Source organism: Rattus norvegicus, chromosome 1, assembly GCF_036323735.1.
Source record: "Rattus norvegicus strain BN/NHsdMcwi chromosome 1, GRCr8, whole genome shotgun sequence".
In the NCBI taxonomy this organism is placed as follows: Eukaryota; Metazoa; Chordata; class Mammalia; order Rodentia; family Muridae; genus Rattus; species Rattus norvegicus.
The window spans coordinates 209,639,236-209,663,168 of NC_086019.1; the positions used below are offsets into that span (position 1 = coordinate 209,639,236).

Consider the following 23,933-nt stretch of genomic DNA (forward strand, 5'->3'; position numbering starts at 1 on the left):
CTGAGGTAAACTTTCACTAGTGTTGTGCTGATCACCTGCTGCACACTGGCTGTAGGCTCTGAGGATGCAGCACAGGGCAAACACTATGTCTGCCTTTTTGTAAGCAGCCCTCCAGGTAGGCTGCACTTGGCCTCAGCTTTACAGGCAGAGGACAGCAAGCTAGGCAAAGGGAATGGCCAAGGCATGGCGGGCTTAAACACAGACAGTGCAGTTGGAGGGAGTGGGGGAGTCAGGGGGGGCACCACTCAGCTGGTAGGGAGCTCATTCAGCACTGGTGAAGAATCCTGGCTGCCATCCCCAGCACTGCAGAAACTGGGTGTGGTCTTGTAGATCTGTCATTGCAGCACTTAGAGTTCAAAGTCACCCTTGGCTACCTGGAGAATTCAAGGGCAGCCTGGGCTACATGAGACTGTTTCAAACAAAACAAAACAAAGAAACTCACATAGGTGGGACGCAGGGCTCTTCCGTTTTCTACTCTTTAAAAAAGTGAAGTGTGTGTGTGTGTGTGTGTGTGTGAAGGAGACATAGAGAAGTGGGGGAGGGAGACATGGCTAGTGTTGCTGACGAAGTTTCTGGAAATCCCAATTGTTTTTGAGCCACTTGGCATTCCAGGGTTTGGGTGGGAATCATTGCAACACCTGCGGCCTCAGGGCCCAGGTAAGACAGTGCAGGTGTTGGGAGGGGACCCCTGGGCTTTGTCATCATTGTGATTCCAAGGTTAAGGCTGGGCCTGCCTGGCCCCTGTCCCACCCAGGGCAGTGTTGGCTGAGGAAGAGGGCAAGTTCAGAGTCAGTCTAGTCAGGCCTTCTGGTTATGTGAGGGGGTCAGAACTAGTGATCCACCCCCCCACCTCTATTTCCCCCTACCCTCACCCCTGACCCCCACCATGAGAGAGCTGAATCTGTCTCTGCTCCCTGCTGGGCTGGATGGAGCCCACCATTTCCATCCTGTTCCACCTGCTCCCTTACAAGCGTCTCTGGTTGTTTTGTTGGATCTGAGCTCCCTTGAGTGGTGACTGCATCTGTTTAAAGATTAACTTTCCCAGAGCTGGGAGACGGCTCACTCCTTCGGTAGAGTGTAAGCATAGGAACCTGAGTTCTGATCTCCAGAACCCAAATAAAATGCTAAGAATGGCAGGGCCATTCTCCAAGTGAGTTCTGAAGTTAAACACAGTTCATCCTTCAGTAAGCCAGTAGCAATTACATTCACTCCAGCTAGAGAGAAGTCCAGTCACATGCAAGGTCCTGTGTCTACTTCAAAGTCTTCCTAGTGAGAGCTGAGAGTCCTCTGGCATGATTACCAACATGGCAACTCAGTGCCACATGTCAGCAGATTCTGGATCTTAGTGATTTGTAGGAGCTTTTTGCATATGAAGGATATATTTGTCCTTCCTGGTTTGTGATGGGTCCTTAGTGCCTTTTCTCTCACTGTAAAAGAGTTTCAAATTTCTTTTCTTTATGGCTAGGATCCCCCCTTGCAAGTTGAATGTTTCGTTGTTGTTATTGTTTTGTTTTGTTTCTATATTTTTTAGTATTTATTTTTTTGTAAGGCATGGATGCCAAGATTGGTGGTAAGCAACTTTATCCACTGAGCTATATCTCAGCAGCCCAGAAGAGGATAGTTAACTCTTCCTTTTCTTCAGTGGGGCCCAGTATCAGCTGGCTTGGGCATGTGTACTGTCCCCACAGGGGGAAGTGACAGTCTGTGGTCTCCTGGCTCCTGCCTGTTCATCTGAGGACAAGCCAACTGGCAGTAAGAATAGGAAGGGCAGGAAGGGCCTGCTTACTGCCCCACTCTGGGCTGGACACTGGAGCCTCAAGTGTTCTTACCACTTCTGGGTAAGAGGGGCCTCATCTCATTCCCATTGTGCCCAGACTCCTGATACCCCTCCACCAAAGCACAAGATGTCATCTAGCCAGTGGAAACAGAAGGTCCTCCTTATGCATAGGCTGAGGGCTTTGTCTCTGAGAGGGCTGGCAAGGCAAGGTGGCTGGTCACTGGAATCTAGATAGATGCACCCCGTGGCCTCATTTATATCTGTAGACAGGTGAGTTCCAGAGAATGCCTACTTCTAAAATGGTTTCATAGTTTGTGATTACCCACAAGTCTTGCCCTCTTCCATTCATTCAGAAATGGAGAGATTTGAGGGTTATAGGATAAAGCGGAAATGGGTGTGTGGTGTACACGCTGTCTCCAGGGAAGAGTGTCAGGCCGGCAGACTATAGGTCTGGAGGTGGGGTTGTGGAGAGATCTGCTCACAGAGGTTTGTGGAGAAGGGCTGTGGCTAAAGTGGCCTAGCTGCCAAGGTTGGGAGTCTGTGCCTATGTGTGCAGCTACGGTCTTCCTTCCACACTGAAGCCCATTCCTGGGAAGGCCTGTTTTGTGGAAAAGGAGAAGAGGGGCTCTCTCTGGAGAAGGAGTCAACACAGCCTGGCTTGGAGCTCAGGGACCACCCCACTGGCATCTCCCCTTTAGCAGTTTATTCCAGAATCAAAGATCAGGCTAGGATGGACACCCCAATGCCTTGTTAAGTCTCAGCTTATCCCTGCAGAGTTGGAGTGATCCCTTTGTAAGACACTGTGTGTGTGTGTGTGTGTGTGTGTGTGTGTGTGTGTGTGTGTGTGTGAGTGTGTGTGTGTGTGTGTTTTAGGCACAGCTTAAGGCAGCAGCTGACTACAAGAGACCCCACTTGAAGCTGATATACACAGTGGAAAGAGAAGAATGGATTCTGAGGCACTCTTGGGGAGCATCCTCAGTCTGCAGAGGTCACCACATTGCAAGCTGCATGCAAGACACATGTGACCTTCGTGCTTCTGAGCAACCAGAAGGCTGAGACCTCAGCTTCTCCTTTCTCAGGTTTGGGTGGCTCATGTATCTGTAGTCAGTCCTAAAAAGAGCACTGAACTTTACCCCACCCTTACTGCCTTAAAGGCCAGTCCCCTAGGAGAGCTGACTACCCATGGAAGCTGGGGCGAGCACCCCCAATGTCCTGAGGGCTTTCTAGTAGAGTGGACACTGGGTGGAGAGGGAGCTCCAGAGCTCCAGGCAAGGCCTAGTGACTCCTCTACAGGAGGGCAGAAAACTGTGTGGAGAGGGAGGTCACAGCTCTACAAAGGGAACACATTCTCAAAGCCACTCACCAAGTACTGGAATAGCTACCCATCTTGGTTAAGGGCAGACATGATGTGGCAGCATGAGGATGCAGTTATGGGGATGAGCTTGGTCCAGGTTTGGGATGTGTTCTCAGTGTGAGCATGGGGAGAGTTCAAGCAATGCCTTCCCAGAGTGAGGTGGACACCAGGAGCAAGTGACAGAGCTCCAGGGGATGGTTCTGCTTCCAGCCATGAAGTGGGTGAGAAGCACTGTGGCCCCAGAGATGAGTAGCTGCAAACTGATGACAAGGAGAGATGGACAGACCTCGGAAGTGGGGCAAGAAGGACCTGGTGTTGGACAGGTGAGGTTAGTAAAGAGACTGAGTCACACCAAAGCCAATAAAGTCACCACAAACAACCTAATAAAGGGAAGTCCTAGACTGGCTCCTTCATAGGTAAATTCGAACACTCAGAGAACTAACACCAGGTCTTCCCAATTTTCCAGAACAAGGAAGGACTCAGAACACCTTTGAGTTCATTTGATGAAGCTGGCATTTCTTTGACACTACACTACACTACTGCACATAAATAGTAGCCTTATTACAGAGGCTGGGTATTCGAGGAGGTTGGAGAGAAGACACAGTTAGTAAAGGTCACTCATCAACCACGAGGACCTGGGTTTGGATCCCAACACCCATATCAGGGGGCTCACAACTGCCTGGAATTTCAGTTCAGAGTACTCTCCTGACCTCCATGGGCACCTGCACACACATGTGCGTATATACTCACAGAGATGCATACATGTAGACACATACATTAAAGGAAGGAGGGAAGGAAGGAAGAATTACATGTTTGGGGACAAATCTAACCATGGAAGTGAAAAGCTGGTTGGCAGAAAACCACAAAACCTCTTAACAAAATGATTAAGACCCAAATACATGGAAAGACTCCCCATGTTCTTACTAGAGTGACAACACAAATAATCAACAGATAAATCACATTTTCCATCAAAAGTCTAAAGACATTTTCCAGGGAAATGTAAAAACCAATCTCTAAATTCATGAGTTCCACTGGGCCCCAAATAGCTAAACAACCCTGAAAGAGGAAAAAAAAAAAAAGAGAGAAATCTACACTGTCAACTTTAAAACTTACTACAAAGCTACCATCATCAAAGCAGCATGGCACCAACCTATGAACAGACATAAAAATGTAAAATACAGCCCAGGAAGAAGCCTCATGTTGTTGACAAGGGTTCTGAGATTGTTCAAAAAGGAAAGAGCCATCTTCTCCACAAATGGTGGAGATGGAGCTGGGCAACCCCAAAGAAAAGAATGAAGCCAGGCCCTTACCTTGAACCACACACAGAAGCTGACTCCAGGTGGACCATAGCTGTAAATGTGAGAACTCAACCACAGCTCCCTGTAAAAGGAAACTTCAGGGATCTTCATGGCAATCAAACTGCATTTCAAACCAAAAAGTACTCAAGAAGGGTATTCTGGGTTCAGTGAAAGACGTGACTGAAAAGGGCTGATAGGGAGAGATGGCTCAGAGGTTAAGAGCACCTGTCCTTGCAGAGAACCTACCTGTGTTTGGTTCCCAGCACCCACATGCTGCCTCATAGCTTTTGCAACTCCAGTTCTGTGGGGATTCAACACCCTCTTCTGACCTTCACAGGCGCCAGTCACACATATGATGCACATATACAGGCAAAACACCCCCATGCAAAAATAATTTTTTTAAGAGGAGGGTGATAGAGAAAGGTCACTGACAACAATCTCTATGTGCACATAACCCTGCACGCACACATGCACACACAGACAGACACACACACACACACACACATACACATAGACAGACAGACAGATAGACACACACACACATACACATAGACAGACAGACAGATAGACACACATACACACACACACACACACACACACACACCAGAATATATAAAGAACTCTTATAATTCAACAACTAAGGAGCAATCCAATCTTGAAAATGTCATGAGAAATAGTTTCATCACTAGTCATTAGAGAAATACAAAGCAAAGCCACAGTGGAAATCACCCAGTGTCAGCTTAAATCAACAAGAATATCAAAGATGCTGGGCAGTGGTGGCAAACATCTTCAATCTCAGTATTTTGGAGACAGAGGCATGTGGATCTCTGAGTTCCAGGCCAGCCTGGTCTACAGAGTGAGTTCTAAGACAGCCAGGGCCACACAGAGAAGCCTTGCATAGGTACATACATACATACATACATACATACATACATACATACATACCAAAGAAAAGAGCAGATATCGGCGGCGTGGAGGAACCAGACCTCCCAGCTATGGGGATGACAGTTTCTCTGGTTGATGTGCAAGACACTTGAACAGTGCAGCAGAAACTTCCAGGGTGCTATGCAGGTGACCCGGCAATTCCTTTGGATTTACACAGAAGAATCAAAGCTGCCAACTCCAGCAGACATTGTGCATGCATGCTAACATCAGCGTTTAGTCCACGGTAGCCCAGAGTTGGAAACAGCTGAAATGTAAGTTTAATAGGGGAGTGGGCGAGCAAAACTTGTTCCATCCTCCAGTGGAGTATTGCCATTTCGCTCCTCTTCCATTAACAGCATGATCGCACCAAGATTGGAGCACCAGGATGGGAGCACCAAGATTGGAGCACCAGGATGGGAGCACCAGGATGGGAGCATCAGGATGGGAGCACCAGGATGGGAGCACCAGGATGGGAGCATCAGGATGGGAGCACCAGGATGGGAGCACCAGGATGGGAGCATCAGGATGGGAGCACCAGGATGGGAGCATCAGGATGGGAGCACCAGGATGGAAGCATCAGGATGGAAGCACCAGGATGGGAGCACCAAGATCAGAGCACCAGGATGGGAGCACCAGGATGGGAGCACCAAGGATGGGAGCACCAGGATGGGAGCATCGGGATGGGAGCACCGGGATGGGAGCACCAAGGATGGGAGCACCAGGATGGGAGCATCAGGATGGGAGCACCAGGATGGGAGCATCAGGATGGGAGCACCAGGATGGGAGCACCAAGATCAGACCCATCAGACTGGTGGTCTGAGAGGGAGGCAGTTTTCATTAAGCAGTTTATTTAATTGGGGGAGAGGGAGAGGGAGGAAACCAAGGCTGTTTAAACCTTCGGGGGACAAGAGCTATGGGGTAGGTGGACATCACTGGTATTCATCAGGGTGCTGGTGATGCCTCATTTACATAACAAGGAATTCCAGGCACTGCTGGACTTGATCTTACAAGGGGAAAGGAAGTTTAGTGACCTCCTCTGCTGGGGGCATGAGTCTCTGTGCACTGGGACAACAGACCCAAGGCAGGAGGGTGGAGTCCTACTTCTGCCAGTCTCAGGACGAGGTTTCTGGGCTGTAGACATGCCTCAGCCCCACTCTTGCCCCAGGCCTGCTCCCCTGACCCCACAGAGCATCAGTCAGTCTTAGGAAGGGTGATCTGACATACGCTGGAACACGGGTAAACAGTGAGGACATGGCATCCCAGAGAAGGAAAGCAGAGGCGAGACACATCTTGTGGGATTTTGCCTTCTCCAGATCTCCAGAATAATAAGTCTCCAAGGAGAAATCAAATGATGGTTACTGGGCCCTGGGGACAGAGTTGGCCGTTTAGTGGGGACAGCTTCATGTGTGTAAATGAAATAATTGGGGAGTGGGATTACAGCCATGGCAGTCCTGTTCGTCTGGGGAATGTTCACTGGAAAACCTTTAAAATAGTAGCACTTGGCGTGCTTTTTACAACTAGTTAAATGGAGGTGCACTGTCACATAAATATAAACATAAAAAAGGATAGGGCTATGCTGGGGAGATGACCCAGTGGGGAAAGTGTCTGGGGTGCAAATCCAAGGCATTGAATTCGATCTCCAGCACCTATATAGAAGCCAGGGTGATGGTGAGCGCCAGCCATGCCAGTGCTGTGGAGTGGGGGACTGGAAGGCTCCTGGGGCCAGTCTAACCATTTGGAAGAAGACCCTGCCTTAAAAACTACTGTGGAGAGCAATGGTGGAAAACACAGATGTAGACTTTTGGCCTTCACAAGCACATCATGTCTACATGTACACACACACACACACACACACACACACACACACACACACACACACACACACAAATGCACAGGATGCGGCCAGCTTGCTACCTCTAATCCCCAGAAGTTATGAACCAGTTGCATCATAGCCACTTACCAGCACCAGTCAGGAAATGCACAGGCCAGCTGTATAAAGGAAAGGCTAGACCAGGGATGTGGTTGTGTTACATCCAGAGCCCCACTGCATGGGCTGTGAGGTCAGTCCTATTCTTAAGTACAGTGTAGGAGCACAGATGAGAGACACAGGGCAGTCAGAGGTGTTCAGGGACCACACAGCTGGGCCTGTCTGGGAGCTCACCTCCACCACCCAGGATGGCTCCAGTTTGAAGGCCCACATGCCAGAAGGTTCTGCCACTTCCTCCCTGCATCTCCCTTGCCTCACTCCACCCATGGGTTTATTCTCTGGCCCGACACAGATCAGGGGTACCAAGGCACAGACCTGTGATCACAGACACATAGATGCTCACAGCAGCCCCAGGCGTCTGTCCCCCCGCACCCCCTCTCTCTCATGCACGATCCCACACAGGTACTCGTGGTGTTCACAGACTACAAACTTGCAAACATGCCGGGCATGCACTCGCACACGTGGTCGTACACCCACATGCACAGGCACCGCCCAAAACAACCCAAGGCAGGGGCTACCATCCACGTGCCTCGCTGCTAACCAAACTAGCCAGTAGGGACTTGCTTAATTGCTGTTAGGGGGAGGAGCCAGCGGCAGCCAAGGATGCCTGCCAGCATGTGGGTGGGTGCCCTCCAGCCCCTTGCTGCTTGGTAACCAAACCCAAGCCCGGCCTCAGGAATGCTGGGCAGAGGAGAGAAAAGGAAAAATGCCCACACCCTATAATTTAAACATGTCCTTGTGGCACACACAGGCTGCTTGGCTTTGCCAGTGCCAGGCCTCCCATGGGCACGTGAAAGACTACCGGCTGAGTGGCCAGTGGGTGTGGCCATCAGACAGGGCACCCTGGCCTTCTATCCCTGATAGGGCCACACTGCTTCCTGTTCACGTCTCACCTGCAGCTGGGCACGGCTGAGCACCCGAGATAACATCCTCCTGTTCTCTCCTCATGCTCTGCAGCCTACTCAGGTTAGGCCTGTGCTACCTCGCACCCACTGCCAGGTGTGGCACAGGGGCCTGCCCTGAGCTGGAGCTGCTTCCTTCCCTGGCCCCCAAGACTCCTCAGCCTTGGCTGACCTCAGATAGCCCCTACCCACTAGCGGGCCCACCTCTCCCTTCTTCGCCTCAGATTTTTGCAATATTATTTTTGCTCTCACTAACCCCCAGCCCATCCTCAAAGTCTTGGCCCCTGGGATGCTGGCTGGGGTCTGCTGGCATCCTGAATGGGGATCTCGGAGATGGGTGACAGGGATTTGTGGATTTCCCACACCTATCTTACCCCAGAGGTCAGAGCACACTTTGGCCAGAGTAGGTTCCTGGGCTATGAGGGAAGGTTCTGTCATTGCTTGTGGTTAATCCATGAAAGGCATCTCATGGTGAGCATGAAGGAACACACCCTTCTTCAAGGTCTACATGTCCCCTGTCACCACCAACACTACCCTGTGTGTTCTGGAATGAATCACATTCTTGTCTACCCCAGGGCCTTTGCACAGCTGCCCCTTTAACTCCTTCCTCCACTGGGACATTGTTCTCTGGGATTATGGCCTGGAGGGCGAATTCCAAATCTTCTTCTTCTATTCCTCCACTGCACTGCCCACCTCTTTTCTGGACAGATGTCTTTTATTTTGGTTCTTTTTTTCGGAGCTGGGGACCGAACCCAGGGCCTTGCGCTTCTAGGCAAGCGCTCTATCACTGAGCTAAATCCCCAACCCCGACAGATGTCTTTTTAACTTTACTTTTTATTGCATTCTTTGCTAAGCATTGGCTCCAGGTTTTTATCCTCCTCACCTATACACCGCCATACTCCTACAGCTGGGCACACCAAAGATGTCTGATGAATGGTGATAACCTGAGGGAGGGGAAAGGTGCCAAGCTGGTGCCCAGGGTGGGCTGAGATCCACACCCTGAGGGTTGTGTTTACCTCAGCTGCATGCACTGTTGTTGCTCAGCTGGTTTTGGTGGCAGGAGCACCGTGTTGGCCAGAGGGTCCTCTGTTGGACTGCTTCTATACTTTCACATCACACCCCCCAGGTCTCACCTCCTGGTGGAGTGTAGCTTGCCATGCTTGTCACTTGAGTAGACTTCGAGGTCTCTGTTCATTCTTCCCATGTGTGGCCTGGCCAGCTCTAACCTGTAAGTCACAAGGCTGAGACTGCACCAGCTGGGCCCTATCTCGCCACTGGGTGCCTCTTGTTTAGCACTGGCCTGAGCAGATGTAAGTGAAACTCATCTTCCTCCAGAAGGTGCCACAGGGCACTCAGAACAGTGGCACGGACTGCCATCCCGTCTGAGGAAGCCTTTCACGACATTGACTTTAGAGAGCAGGCAATCATCAAACGGGCTGGCACTTCTGTATGCGAATGGTGAAGGGCTTGCCACCATGTCAGGCACATATTTCTCAGAGCAAGGGGCCAGTGTGGAGTAGTGGGGGCCCACCTTGCCAGGTGTCTCTCCAAGGCCCCCTCAGAGCTCCTTTTATCCGTGTCTTGGTCCTACTCAGCCCCTGGGTACTTCTTAACTACTTGTTGTTTATGATTATGCCGAGAAGACATGGTGAGCTGAGCACCCTCTTTGGCCTTCAGTTACTGTGTTACATTAGGATGCCCCAAGATCCTTTGCTTCTGCAGGACAGAACCTCATTTCTAGCATACCAGTCCTTCAACTAACCACTCCCCACATCTATTCCTTTGGAACTAACTGTCCCCACTCCTACCACTTCCAGCACAGAAAGAGAGAGGGGCAGGAAGGAAGGAGTGAACACCCAGGTCCTGCCCAGACAGGGCTCTGAGAAGATCTGATCTTCAAAGTAGAATAAACTTTGCCCACACTCAGGGGTGACCCATCGCTTCGGGGACCTGCTTCTCTCATCTTCCCCAAAGTTCTGGACAGATCATGCTGCCCTGGAGATCTAACACTCCAGGGAGCCCCAGAGACTCAGAGGTTTGTGGGGCTTGTGTGATCTGAATGTAGCCTGGGCAGGACCCCCATGCCTGCCCACAGTCATAGTTGTGTTTGATTGTCGGTTCAAATGATGTCTTTCTCCTCTCCCATCTCCCCTGTCTCATCCTCTCAGAGCCCGGCTCTCTGCCCTTCCCACACCAGCCTCACAGGCTACACCAAGTGCTGTCTTGTCTCCGTGTGCTGTGGAAGATAAGGAAGAAAGGGGCAGGCTGGACCCTTCTCTGTGGGGAAGTGTTGTGGATTGCCCTGGTGCTGTTTATATTTTGATGCTAACTCTGTTTCCTCAAGAGGGGCTGCCCAGCCTGATGACGAGTGGATCGAGTACTCAGATAATTTCATGTGAACCTTCTCCCCACTTTAACTGCTCGAATGGAGGCTAGAGCCTGTGATTGGGCAGTGGAAGGGAAAGGTGAGGCTGGAAGTTTTAGGGAGGGAGAAGGGAGGAAGGAGAGGGAGACAATGAGACGGAGGAGACAGAGGAAGAGGCGGTGGAAGGACGATGGAACAGAGCCACGTGGCCTGGAGGAGCCACAAGTATTAAGGGCTCTCATAGCTGGGGAATAGAGCAGTGTAGTGATGTATCTGTTCCAATCTAGGCGTGTAACTTACAAATACTGTAACTGAGTTGTGTGTTCTTTGCACAGGCTTATTCAGGTTGGAGATTTACTACAACAGGGACGGCCTAGTGCTTTCAATAAAAGACAGAAGGGCACAGGGGGAGCCAGGCCCAGGCCCAGGGCCCAGTCTCAGCTCATCCTTAAGCCCATGTCAGCTGCGTCATCCTGGTTTCCTGGACTAATGGATGACACTGGGGGGTAAGGACACCAGGAGGCCAGCCCTGCACCATCAGAGCTGTCTACTGCTCTGATTTTCCAATCCTACCTGGAAAGATTTTTGTTTTGTTTTGGTTTTGTTTTGTTTGTTTGTTTGTATGTTTGTTTATACCAAGTTCACTGTTCCCTGAGCTCAGTCCCTGGTGTATATGGTTGGTAGAATGTGGCAGCCACCGTGTCTGCGCCCAACCCCTGAAGACTGTTAAGGCGGTGGAAAAGCAGGGGATGATCACGTTCAGTGGAACTCGTGGGGACCCGGGGATGGCAGTCACAGGGGTGGGATGAACCCCGCCCAGTGTTGTATGATCACACTGCTTTAGGAGTTGCTTATGGAGGTGACAGGAGTTGGTTGACAATGGTTCATGACAGCCACTGACGATTAAAGTACCTGAAAGCACAAGGCGAGGTATCTGCTTGAAATGTAAGTGCTTGAGGAGTCTGAATGCCACACCCTCCAGTTGCTCTGCTCTGTCATCATAGCCGATGCACCTGGTCACTGATTATTCCTCCCATACATGGTGGGGACAGCCCTCTCCAGAGTACTTACCCTGTGGGAGCTGCCTAACATTGATGGACGGCTTTGTTGATTATCCAGACTTTGGAAAGGGCCCGAGAAAACATTAGTGGTGTGGATTGAATCAGAAGTGTGTCACACGTAGCTTTCGGACCATGACCAGCCCCGAGCATGGGTGAACTGTTCATTCAGGATTCACCCAATCCAGCCAACAGGCAGTGAGTCCGTCCTCTTGTCAATGCATGAGGTTCCGAGCCCTGGGCTGTGTGTGTTTAGATGCAGGTGTGACTCACCGAGGTCAACAAGAATGTGACCAACATTCACACGCCTGCTCAGAAATGGTCTCCGAAGCTGGCTGTGGTCACCAAGACAATTCAGAGAGGACCCCAGGGCACTGGGCCTTTGAGTGTTCTCTGTTCATTCGGCTTGCAGGAGGGATCCTTGTCATAGTGAGTTGTAAAGTGATACGGGTCACTAGAGGTAATCCTAGCTCACGCTGTGGCAAGTAGCCCCTCTTCAGCACAAAAATCAGTGACACACCATTCTACCCACACATGCCCCCAGACCAAGACCAGAGCGTTGTCAGAGATCTGACAGCCCCACTTCCTCGCTCCCCCAGGCCATGATAGGCACCTTCTTGCAACCCCATGGACAGATTTCTGATTTTGACACATGGTGGCCACGTCTATGTGTCTGGCTTCACTTCTCTCCGGAGCCCATGGAGGTGAGATTCTGTCGTCTTAGTCCATGCAGCTTTGCCTGTTCACTGTTGTGTAATCTTCCACAGTACATCCAGCTATGGTGGGGCACAACTTTAATGCCAGCAGTCGACAGGCAGGTGAATCTCTGTGAGATCAAGGCTAGCCTGGGCTCTATAGCAAGTGCCAAGCCAGCCAGGGCTACATAGTGAGACCCCATCTCAAGAAAACTGAAACAAAGCAAACAAAACAGCCCAGGGTGTACACCTTCACCTTATTTGCTCCCTCTGTTGATAATGGGCTCTTGAGTGGCTTCAGGTGACAGAGCTGCCATACATAATGTTATCAGAAGCAACTGATGTGTGTCTATGGATAAACATGAAGAATTGCTCAGGGAATATACCCAAAGGGACTGCTGTACTGGGTCTGGGTCATCATGTGCCTAGTTTTGGCAGAGCCTACACAACATCGCGTAGAGATAAGTGTGTGTGTGTGTGTGTGTGTGTGTGTGTGTGTGTGTGTGTGTGTACGTGAACATGAGGCTACAGGTCATCTAAGGTTGTTGTTCCTCAGACACTGTCTATCTAGTGTTTTGAGGCAGAGTCTCTCACTAGTCTGGAGCTTGTCACTAAGTCACATTAGCTGTGCACAGAGCCCCAGGGACCCTCTTGTCACCGCCTCTCCAGTGTTGGCATTGAAAGTGCAGGCCACCGTGCCTGGCTTTTCATGTGGATTCTGGGGGAGGGGGGCAAACTTAAGTTGTGCTAGCGCTTTATTGACTGAGCAGTGTCCCCAGCCCTATGTCCTAAGGTTTCAGCAAGTCACACCCCATAAGCACTGTGTGGATGTGACAGAGACTCTGCCTCCCTCCAGCCTTGTCATTTGCTCCTGCTTTAGCTGCTCTGAGTGTCATACAGTGACTCACCAGGCTTTTAGTTCATTTTCCTGATGGCCAACTCATAAGACCAGCACCTCATCATGCGCTCATCAATGTCCTCTTTATGAAAAGGGCCGCATCAATCAGAGTGGCTTGTTTAAAGATGTCTGACGTGAGGGGCCCTTCTGAGACAGTGTGTTCCTGGGGTTTGCCTGACTGCAGGCCCTTCTCCACCCTGCATGTTATGTTCTTGCTTTCCTCATTGAAGTCACTTCAGGGACAGGATTTCTTCACATCCTGTGTGTGCACTATTTAAGAATCACCCCCTGCATCACTTAGGCAGTGGCTGTCACCCTTTGGTTTCTTCCCAAACCTTCTCACTTGGATCCATGATCTATCAGCAACTGAACTTCACTCAGGCCGAGAGACTGTTCCTTTCCAGGCTGAACATGCAGTTGGTTCCACCTTGCTTACTGAGAGTCCCTGCCACATGCTGGTCATTGCATGGAACCCACATCTGTGTCTTTGTTCTCGTGGGCAAAATGAATGCTGTAGCAATGTCACCATGTCTGAAACTACCCAGCTATTTGTATTGGCTATCTGTCTTTTTGCTTTTTGTTGGTTTGTTTTGAGACAGGGTCTTGGGTAGCCCAGGGTGGCCTCAAAGTTATTATGTAGAGGAGAGTGACTTTTAACTCCTGATCCTCTGAGCTTCTGTTTCTACTTCCTGAGTGCTGCGATGACAGGCAAGTGCCATCACATCTACACAGGGATGGAGATGAAACCGGGACTTTCGTGCATGCTAGGTAAGCTGTCTACCAACTGAGCCACGTGCCCAGCCAAGTAAAGGCACAACCTGGGCTCAGCTTGACTCTCCTGCCCCTCACTTTCTTTGTTCTTTGCTGTGAAGATTGCTTATCCGCTCTTGGCTCTTTGAAATTTCTTCTGGGGTTAGGAAACCCATCATAGGTGTCCTGCAAGAAAGATTTCATCAGGAAAAAAAGGAATGCAGCAAAACACACCCCCGGAAGGAGCCATTGCCTTGCTCAGCCAGTGTTATCATGATTCTCACTGACGCCATGTACAAACCTGGGGATTCTGAGCCGAGCCAGATGACAGCCCCAGGGTAGATCCCTGTCCAGTCCTTTCCACTGGTGATGAATGGAAGCCTAGAGAGCAAAGCCCACTCATCCACACCCACAGACATTGCTCAGCACCTACTGTGTGCCAGATGGAGTCATCGTGCCACTCACTATCCTCGTCCCCAATGTCCCAAGTGTGCTCCAGCTGCCACAGGGCCAGAGGTAAGTGGCAGGGAATGTAAGGATTCTTCAGGCTGGAAAAGGAGCACACACAGAGATCTCAGGACATGAGAGGACTTGGTGCGTGCACATGGGAACCTCAAGAGGGTCCTTGAAACCAGAGCAGAAGGAATGAGCAAGGGTGGTGGAGGAGCCAGCCCCGATGAGATTTGTCAAGCTCTGTGCCTGCGAGAGTCGGGGCTGCCAGAGCCTGGGGAATCAGTGGAAGGAGCTCCAGGAGGAGCCAGGCCTGTTTCACTGGAGGTGACAGTGGTCTGCATATGACAGAGACAGGCGACAGGCAGCAGAGATGCTGAAAACACAGTAGTGTGCACAGACACAGCATCAGGAATAAGTAAGCAGAGCATTGGAGGACAGAGGAGACCCAAGATAGTGACAAGATGGCAGAAGCAGGCAGCCCCAGCACTGAAGACATGCAGACCAGGTCAACTGCGGGACAGAGCCAGGGGCACTGAACCCAAGTCACAAGTGGGTAGCAGGGAACTCCTTTGCACTGGATGGTGGCAGAGTCCGTGCAGTCTCCTGCTCAGGCACCTCTGCATACAGCACACATGCATAGTCTGTGGAGCTTCACACGGGGAGCAGGTGGGCAGATGGACAGATGGGTGGATAGATAGGATGGATGGGTGGGTGGAAGGGTGGGTGAGTGAGTGGGTGGATGGATAGACACACAGGTGGGTGGCTGCCTGGAAGGATGGATGGGTGGCTTTCCATTCACAAGCACTGGAGTATCTTCATTTTCCAAGGGCTTCCTGTTATTTCATGCATTTTCATCTGCCCATTGCCACAGAGCTGAAACACACCCTTGTGGATGGTCACTCTTGAGATGAACTTGCCCTTCTCCCTGCACATGAACGTAGAAGACAGGCCATTTTCTGGAAAGATGCTGAGTGAGTACATGGGCTTCCTGAGGAGCTGGGCCCCAACTCACACCAATCCCATACAAGACTGGATAGAGGCTGTGTACTGCAAGCCATGCAGGAGGCCCTATCCTGCCTTGTGCTGCCATGCTTCTATCCCCAGCCATGATCCTTGTCTTAGTTAGGGTTTCTATTACTGTGGATAGATGCCATGACCACAGCAACTCTTTCTTATAAAGGAAACCACTTAACTGAGACTGGCTTATGGGTTCAGGGGTTCAGGTCATGGTGGGAAGCATGGCAGCATGCAGGCAGGCATGGTCCTGGAGAAGAAGCTGAGACTTCTACATCTGGATGGGCAGTGAGCAGGAAGAGAGAGTGACACTGGGCTTGGCTTGAGTTTCTGAAACCTCAAAGCCCATTCCCTGTGACATACCTCCTCCAACAAGGGTACACCTCCAATAATACCACTCCCTCTGAGTCTATGGGGACCATTTTCATTCAAACCACTCTCGATTTCCAAGGTCAGATAAGACCGGCTTTCTTGGCCTTAGCTCTTCATTGTCCTAGGTCAGTAGGCCTGGCAGTGTATAGGGCCCTACATTTGGAAGATCCCTGTGTGTTCCTGCCTGTTGACTCAGCTTGGTGGTCTTGAACTTGATGCCTTTTTTGAACCAGGTGTTGCCCTTATATGCTGGGCCCTGCTTGTCGTCTTGCAGTGCTGTCCAGGATGCCTCCTATAGAGAGAAGAGACCCACCCCTCCCTGGAAGGCCCTGGAACATTCCAGAACAGTCTCTCTGAATGCCCTGGAAGCATGTGGCAAAGCAGCAAGAAAAGAGGGACTCTGTGAGCCTTCCCTGGTGAAATTAGATCTATTGGCTCTGACAGCGGGGGCTCTGTGTGCCAGCCAAGGAAACATAAAGCCAAAAGGCCGTGGCAAGAGGCTCTGAAGTTGTTCCTGCTTGAACTTGTCACCTCTGCGTAGGAGATCCTGGGAGAGGTGGTCGGGTGGCCACCCCTAGACAGCAGGTCCCACCATGGTGTGGCTAGAGCTGGAGCTCAAACTTGGAGCCGCAGCCACTGTTGCTCTAAATATAGGGGCTTTAGGAAACTTTATGTGAGTTGTGCCCTCAGTTCACCCTCTGCGACCGGCACCTCCAGAATGCCCACTTGGCGGATTTTTTATTTCCACAGACTTGTCCAGGAGGAAGGGTGGGAAAACCTTCCCCCAGTGCCAGGAGGGGAAATCGTCCTCTATCGAATGGTAACTTGTTATCTGCTCAACCCATCAGCATCAAACTTGCTTGGCCTGAAGCATTCCGGGGCGAATTCCACCAGGTAGCCCTAAGGTGGACCAGACCATTAGATTGACCGTAGTCATCCATGCAGAACCTGGGGCTCAGGACCTGGAATGAAGGGTCCAGGGGTCCCCTGAGTACATCCACAGAACCCTCTAGGGTGCCTAGCCCAGCAGTTTCCCAACCTTAAGGTTCCTGGGGACTCTTATGATCCTGGCTATAAACAACCCTATATTTTCTTTTTAGAGAATGCTTTTAGTCTTTGATTGTGACAGCTATGGATCCATCATTCTTTGTTCAGAGAAAGGCCAAGAACTCCTGTGACTCTTGTCAGACCCTTTTGTTGCTACCGACAGCCTAAGACTGTCATTTCTCTCGGACTCCTGATGTACCACCTGCGCTGACCCCAGCTGTGCCCCCACTGACCCCAGTGCTGGGATCTCCAGGGTGAGTCTTGGAAATGTGGAACGAGGAACATGTTCATGTCCCCAGTGTCTCTGAGACACCACCCATGGGAAGCTCTGAGAACATGGGTAGTCTTTGGTGTGGGGGAACCTGAGGATGGTTTTGGATGGACATAATTTAAAGCTGTTTCAAGCTGGGGATCCCAAATGTTTGTGCTGTCAGGGTAGTGGCTTAGTCGAGGCTGACTGTCTCCCAGCTTCAGATTGTAGTATGGTAGCTGGGTGTCTGTGACCCATGCACTGTCTGTCTGTCTAGCACTCCATGAGATATGAAGCCTGGCTTTCAAGTCCAATTATCCAATTATCCTGACAGTCCTCACCCCTCCTGGGTTGACCAGGTATAGAGGACTTTGGGCCATCCAAGGTACCCTGCTCTTCCTGGGTAAAATGCAAGCTGGAAAGTGGGAAAGCCTGGCAACAACAGGCTTAGATGTTGTCCTGGAATGTGCCCAGGGCTGAGACATCATTGCCAGCAAATGGCCATTCTGGGATGGTTGGAGGGCAGGGCAGAGGCCAAAGCTTGTGGTCTTGTCTGCAGATCTGAGTGTGGTCTGTCCCCTGGCCAACCAAAGTTCATCCCCTCACAGCCCTGGTTCCAGGCAGAGCTGCCCAGGGTCCTTGAGGGCTCTGGAAAGACAAATAAACAAATCACATAGAGGCAGTATCTCTATGTCCATGAGTCCAGACAGACTATGACCAGACAGCGAGACCCCAGATGGGGCCATCTCCACAGGAACATGCTGCGGTCAGTGTGAGGGAGCCAGCCAGACACTCTTGGCTACGGAGAAGCTGCAGAGACAGATGGTGTCTGTGTTTTGTGGGACAGAGCGTGGTGATGCCTAGCAGTCAGTACATGCCTCCAGGGCCGAGTCTGGAAGGTAAGGAAAGCCAAGAGCAGAGACCTACAGCCGGTGTGTTCACAGTGTGGCTTAGCCATCCTTGGCCTCTGAGTCCTGGGTCCTCCCAGTGCAGGCAGTGGCCAGGGTATGGGACAGTGAGTGGACAGTCACACACAGACTCTCCATGGCTGGAGGAAGGTGAGGTGATGGCTTATCTGGGCTCTGGCCTCCTATCAGGACTGCTATAGAAGTTCCAGGGTTGGATGCATTGACCATCTACTTGGGGCCTTCTTATCAATCCGCCTTGCTGATCCCTAACAGTCGGTGGCATATAAGACCCTTTGATCATTTATGATCAGGGATGAGGAAACCGAGGCCCAACTGAGGTTCCGTGGCAGTGGTAGAGGACTCAGATCTGTGGCCTGGCTCTCTGCCACATAGTGAAACCCTTGTGAAACCCTTCAGGGGTGGTTCTTTCCAGTGAGCTTGGCCATTTCTGTTTCTCAGAATCATGTTTGGGGAAGATGGGGACATCTTTACATATAGATATGGGGGAACACATTTATTGAGTACCGACTGTATACTGATCAACTATTCCCCACCTGCTGCTCTTTCACCACTTCCAGCATCTCCACTGGCCTCTCCGCATCCTGGCAACTGATTCATTATCTCTGGCATCATCTCTAGCATCCTGGGCATTGTGAGGACCACCAACATACCCAGCATCATCCCCTGTGCCACAGCAGCAGCCTGTGTATCCCAAGTGTTGACTGCACACCGGGGTGGACCACAGACCTCTCGAGTGCGGAATGCGATGCTTCTGAGGAGGGATTCCATCTTGTTCTGATAGCCAAGATGAGGCTAACGAACTGCCCCACATCTTGCTGGCTTTGCAGTGATGGGGGAAGGAGGAAGACAAGGAGGGACGAGGAGCAACGAAATGCTGAATGGTGACGTAGGGAGGTCTCTCAGCTATGACTTAATTCCACAGTGACCTGTTCAGCAGGCAGTGTTCTGGAGATATAGGTGTGGTGCACCCTAGCAAGTCGAGAGCTCCCTGAGGTGTGAGCTCCTCCATCCACACCCAGGGTCCAGCTGCTGTCTGTGTGCCAGCATGGGTCATGCTTGGATGTAAGTACCAAGATCCGTGCAGGGCCCAGCAGCAAAAGAATGGCTTTGCCTAGGCTGGTCTCCATCACTTACAGGGGAGAAGGTGCTATGCTGAATCATCTGGCCCAGAAGCTACAGGCTTCAGAGGAGCCCAGGTGGGACTGTCTGGGAATGGGTCTCATAAGAGCCTAGCTCAGAGCTGGCTCTGGAGAGCCACAGGAACGTGCTCCAGGAGCACACAGCACAGGCACACACTTGCTCAATGGTACAGCACATAAGCTCAGGTGAGGGGAGCGATCCAGCCTAGCTCCAGTGCTGTGGACTCTGAAGTCACTCCAGACCCTGTGAGGGGTGTAATGCAGTTTGTTTCCACAATGCTGGAACTTTCTACACTTTTTGGCTTTCCTTTTTTTTTTCCAGGCAAGGTCTTACTATATAACCCTGACTAGCTTGGAACTCACTATATAGACCAGGCTGGCCTTGATCTCACAGACGTCCAACTACCTCTGCCTCCTGAGTGCTGGGATGAAAGGTGTGCACCAATAGACCTAGCACCTTTCCAGTTTTGATACAAGTTGACTTCTTTCCTCCCCATAGCTCACACCCCAGGAGGAAGCTACATGCATTGCAGCTGCTTGTGATACCCCTGGGTGTGTGGCCATGTAGGTACACGAAGGATGTGGTTGGGTACATGGCGGGGGTGTATGTATTGGGTTCCAAACTATCCAGAAAAGAGACGGTAGTCATGGAGCCTCACAACAACCTGTAGAGAGAATATCTCGTGTATTCTATGTATGCATTACCTGTAGGTAACTGAAAAACCTGTAGGAAAGGGTTGAATAGAAGGTGGGATATCTGGGAGGCAGAAAGGATTCTGGGATAGAACAAGGCAAGGGAGAATCACCTGGGAAGATGTGACCAGACCTGAACACAGGTAACCAGTCATGTGGCAGACTGTAGGTTAGAATAAACAAGCTATTTTTATGTTGTGATTTTGTCAAAGAAGAGCATAGTTATGTGACCGAGGTATTTGTAGATATATTTTGAGTCTGTCTTATTTCTGAGAGCATGGGGCTGAGAGGAAGAACCAGGCCTAAATTCTACAACAATCATCTAGGAAGGAGAGAAAAAAAACTAAACTGAGGGTCACTGAAACCCCCAAATCAGAGCCATGGGTTCTGACTCACTACTCAGCAGCCTCATGGCTATTGGCTGATGCTAGTGGGCTCATCCCAACAGCTGGGGGACAATAGGACCAACCATCCTCATAGGAGAGTGAAAGGTTCATTTCAGGGGTCAGTCTAGAGAGGCCATGGATGCTCTGTGTGACACTCAGGAACTTACTTTCTAGCAGGTTATGAGCTTCAGGTAAGAATGAAGGTAGGAGCCCTCCTTAGGAAGTGGGGACCAGTACTTAGGAAATGGGATTCTAGGTAGCTATAGTGACTGTGAGAGTTGGGGGTGAGAGGTGTATAGGGGTGAACATCCTAAGCCTAGTGCCTCTGACCAACCCCTGCTCCAAGTGCCTCACTCCCTGCCAGCACTGATTCCAAACACACAGGTCTTTGGCCTGGGCAGATGGGCCGTGGGGCTACTTGGGCGTCCTTGCATGAATCCACTGCCAATGTGGGGTCCAAAAGGCAGATGTCTTTCCCAGGTCCCAGTTCAAATTCAGGGTGCCAAAGAATATCCTGTTCATGGTAAGGATGTCTTTCTGACTTGAGTCCTCACATGGCTGTCTGGGGGAGGGATGGGATTCATCAGAGTCATTTCTTATGAAGGTGCCAGCTCCATCATGGAGCCAAACAAATAACCTCACTCACCTATCACCGCCCCACCCCCCGACACACACACACACACACATATCACCGCCCCCCCCATACACGTGCATTGTGCATGCCTACCTTTAGACAAGGTGGGATCAGAGCTTAGCATTGGCACAGGGAGCAGGATTCAGTCTGAGAGATGGTTTTGCCACATGGGAATGCTCAACAAATAAATATATATTCATGAAATGAATTAATGACCGTGTCCTACTGGCAAAGGTGACTGCTGGGCACTTGGAGTCTCCTGGGTTCTCACCTCCATTTTTTCCTTCCTTTGTAGGCCTTGAAGTGGACTTCTGTTGTATAGGGCACATGTTGGGCTCATTCATACCTAGAGACTGGCAGGAGCGGGGCCTGTGTCTGGCAGGATAGCTGTATCTGCTCTAGTCTGCCTGCCTGTGCCACCCTTTCTAACCTTCTTTCTTTTCTCTATGAATTTCTCAGGGCCCATTCATCTCAGCTCAGACTCCCTTAGAAACTGATTACCAAGGCCGTTTGAATCTCTCTGTCGCCTGAGATTGTTTACATAGGAAAGGGGTCTACTTGGGACAAAGAATCAGAAAAGAGTAGAGAGGAAGTGAATGCATAGGCATGTGAGCTAGAGAATGAGAGACCGAAGAAACAAGCAGGTGAATGAATGAGTGATGGATGAATGGGCATGGGAACGAGTGCGGAGTGACCGAGGGAATCAATTAGTGAATGAGTGAGTGAGGAGTGACCGAGTGAATGAATTAGTGAATGAGTGAGTGAGTAACTGAAGGAATGAGTGTCAGGAAAGGAAGAGTGAGAGAATCAGGAATGAAGGAAGGGCCAGGGTAAGAGTTAGCTGAACTGCCTCTTGCCTCCTTTGACTCTCCCTGTGTCTCTGTGCATGCTTCTCCCACACCCAGGCCTCAGTTTCTCATACTACAGCTGACACAAAGGCCCCAGGCCATCTCAGTAGGCAAGTCCCTGGGTCCTTACTGAGTCCATAGGGCTGCCTGATGATGGAGAGGGAGGAACTTAGGACTGTAGATATGTGTCACCTCACATGCCCCACACCTTCTGGACTCAGGCTTAGACAGGCAAGCAAGGAGTCTCCCTGCCTCTGGCTGCAGGTCTCTTCACTCTTGCCCAGGGCTCAGCCCATGGTATCATGGCTTAAATCCACTCTAACCTCTGTCCTTGCATTGGGGTCAAAGCCCTGGGAACTCCCTCTAGTCAACAGGTTAGCCCTTCTCAGTACAGTTGGAGAGATGGGTTTGGGTTAGCAGCCTGCCTGAAGATCCTGGGTGCTGTCAGCTCCCAGTGTTGACTCAGCTTTAGCCAATCCAAGAGGCCTTTGGGACAAGCCTGGTCACACAAGCTCCCTAGGTCCAGATATACCCCACCCTTTCCTTGTGGCCTCCACAGGACATTACTTCATCAGGGTGGGGCTGGGGGTGCAGGCAGCAGACGAGGCCAACAGATTAGACCTGGAATGTGCTTCTGGCTTTGCTGCCTTGTGTTAAGTGGGAGGAGATGGGTGGCAGAGAGGCTTCTGTGTGACCAGGGATCAGATGGAAGGACATTCTGGAGGCTGGAGATGGTTGGGACCTTCCTTGTCCACTGCAGCTATCCAGTGCAGCTAGTCAGAGAGTATGGGCAGGAAGAGAGTCAGCTGTCAGTGTGTCTAACTGGGCTGCTAGGGCAGAGGAGACAGAGGAGGAGTAGGCGGGTGCCACAGGAGGCATTGCTCCCATTGGTACTCAGTGCTGTTTGTTAGGGTTCATTAGCCTATGGCCTGAAATGACCTGGCCTGGGCAGCAGGGTACTGCTGCAGGGGACAAAGGGGGTGGCTGGACAAACAGGTGGCAGCTGTAGTCCCCATCCCTCTGGAGCATCACTCCCCAGTTACTCCCAGGGGTCACAAGCATGCTGCAGCTGTCCACTCATGTCCCCACAGCGGGTGTGGGCCCAGGAGGTCAGGTCCTGATCAGCTCAGTCATCAGTTCTCCAGCCCTGGCTGGGTCCAGTGTTCTAGAGAATGTTTTCCTCCCTTGGAGCAGCCTTACACTGTGCTCCACCACATGCTGAGGTTCTTTTCCTGGAGCCCAAGAAGGTTCCAAACTTGGAGGCCTTGACAGATGTCTACTGTCCCCCTCCTGAGGCTGGGGTATTCCCCCAAAGCCTTTCTCCATGACTTTTAGACAGCTTCTTCTTTGACCTCATGGTTATCCTCCATGTGTCTGTGTCTTGATCTTCTTCTTGCAAGGCCCACCTAACAGTCTCATCTTAACACAACCACCTTAATTAAAGACCCCACCTGTCTTAGTTAGGGTTCCTATTGCTGCAGTGAAACACAATGACCAAAAAGCAAATTGGAGGAAAAGGTTTATTCAGCTTATACTTCTACATTGCTGTTTATCACCAAAGGAAGTCAGGACAGGAGTTTGGAGGTATGATCTGATGCTGAGGCCATAAAGGAGTGCTGTTTACTGGCTTGCTTCCCATGGCTTGCTCAGCCTGCTTCTTTATAAAACCCAGAACCACCTGTCCAGGGATGAAGCCACCCACAATGGGCTGGGCCCTCCTTTATCAATAACCAAGAAAACGGTGTATAGCCAGAACTTAATGAAGATATTTTCTCAATTAAAGTTCTCTCCATTCACATAGCTCTAATTCATGTGTCACCTTGACATAAGACTGAATGAAAAGGAGAAATAAAAAGGAAAGAAAAGGACATGGTGGCTCCTAGGTATGATAGAGGAGTTTATTGTAGATAAAAAGGAGACATAGTCAGAGGCAGACACATCTGGGAGAGTCCAGAGTGGCCATGACCAGGCTGAACCGGTTCATATGGATAGAAGGGGAGGGGAGGGAGAAAGGAGAGAAGGAAATGAGGTGCAAAAGGCATTGGTAACCAAAATGTCTGGGTTATATAGAAAAAAGCCTCTTGGGAAAGGGCAGCCCAGCCCCTGGGTTCATTGTATGCTAGTCATATTCTGTTAGCAGGTAGAGACTGAGGGATGCTG

General features: G+C 50.8%; 1 long non-coding RNA gene across 1 annotated transcript; it reads left to right on the forward strand.

The window, feature by feature from the left end:
* The first annotated feature begins 264 nt into the window (after positions 1-264).
* Positions 265-22,755, forward strand: LOC108349679 (uncharacterized). The gene is made up of 4 exons (XR_010063202.1): positions 265-14,524; positions 15,333-15,432; positions 16,081-17,148; positions 18,631-22,755. It is a non-coding gene; the product is annotated as an uncharacterized LOC108349679 (long non-coding RNA).
* The last annotated feature ends 1,178 nt before the right edge of the window (positions 22,756-23,933 follow it).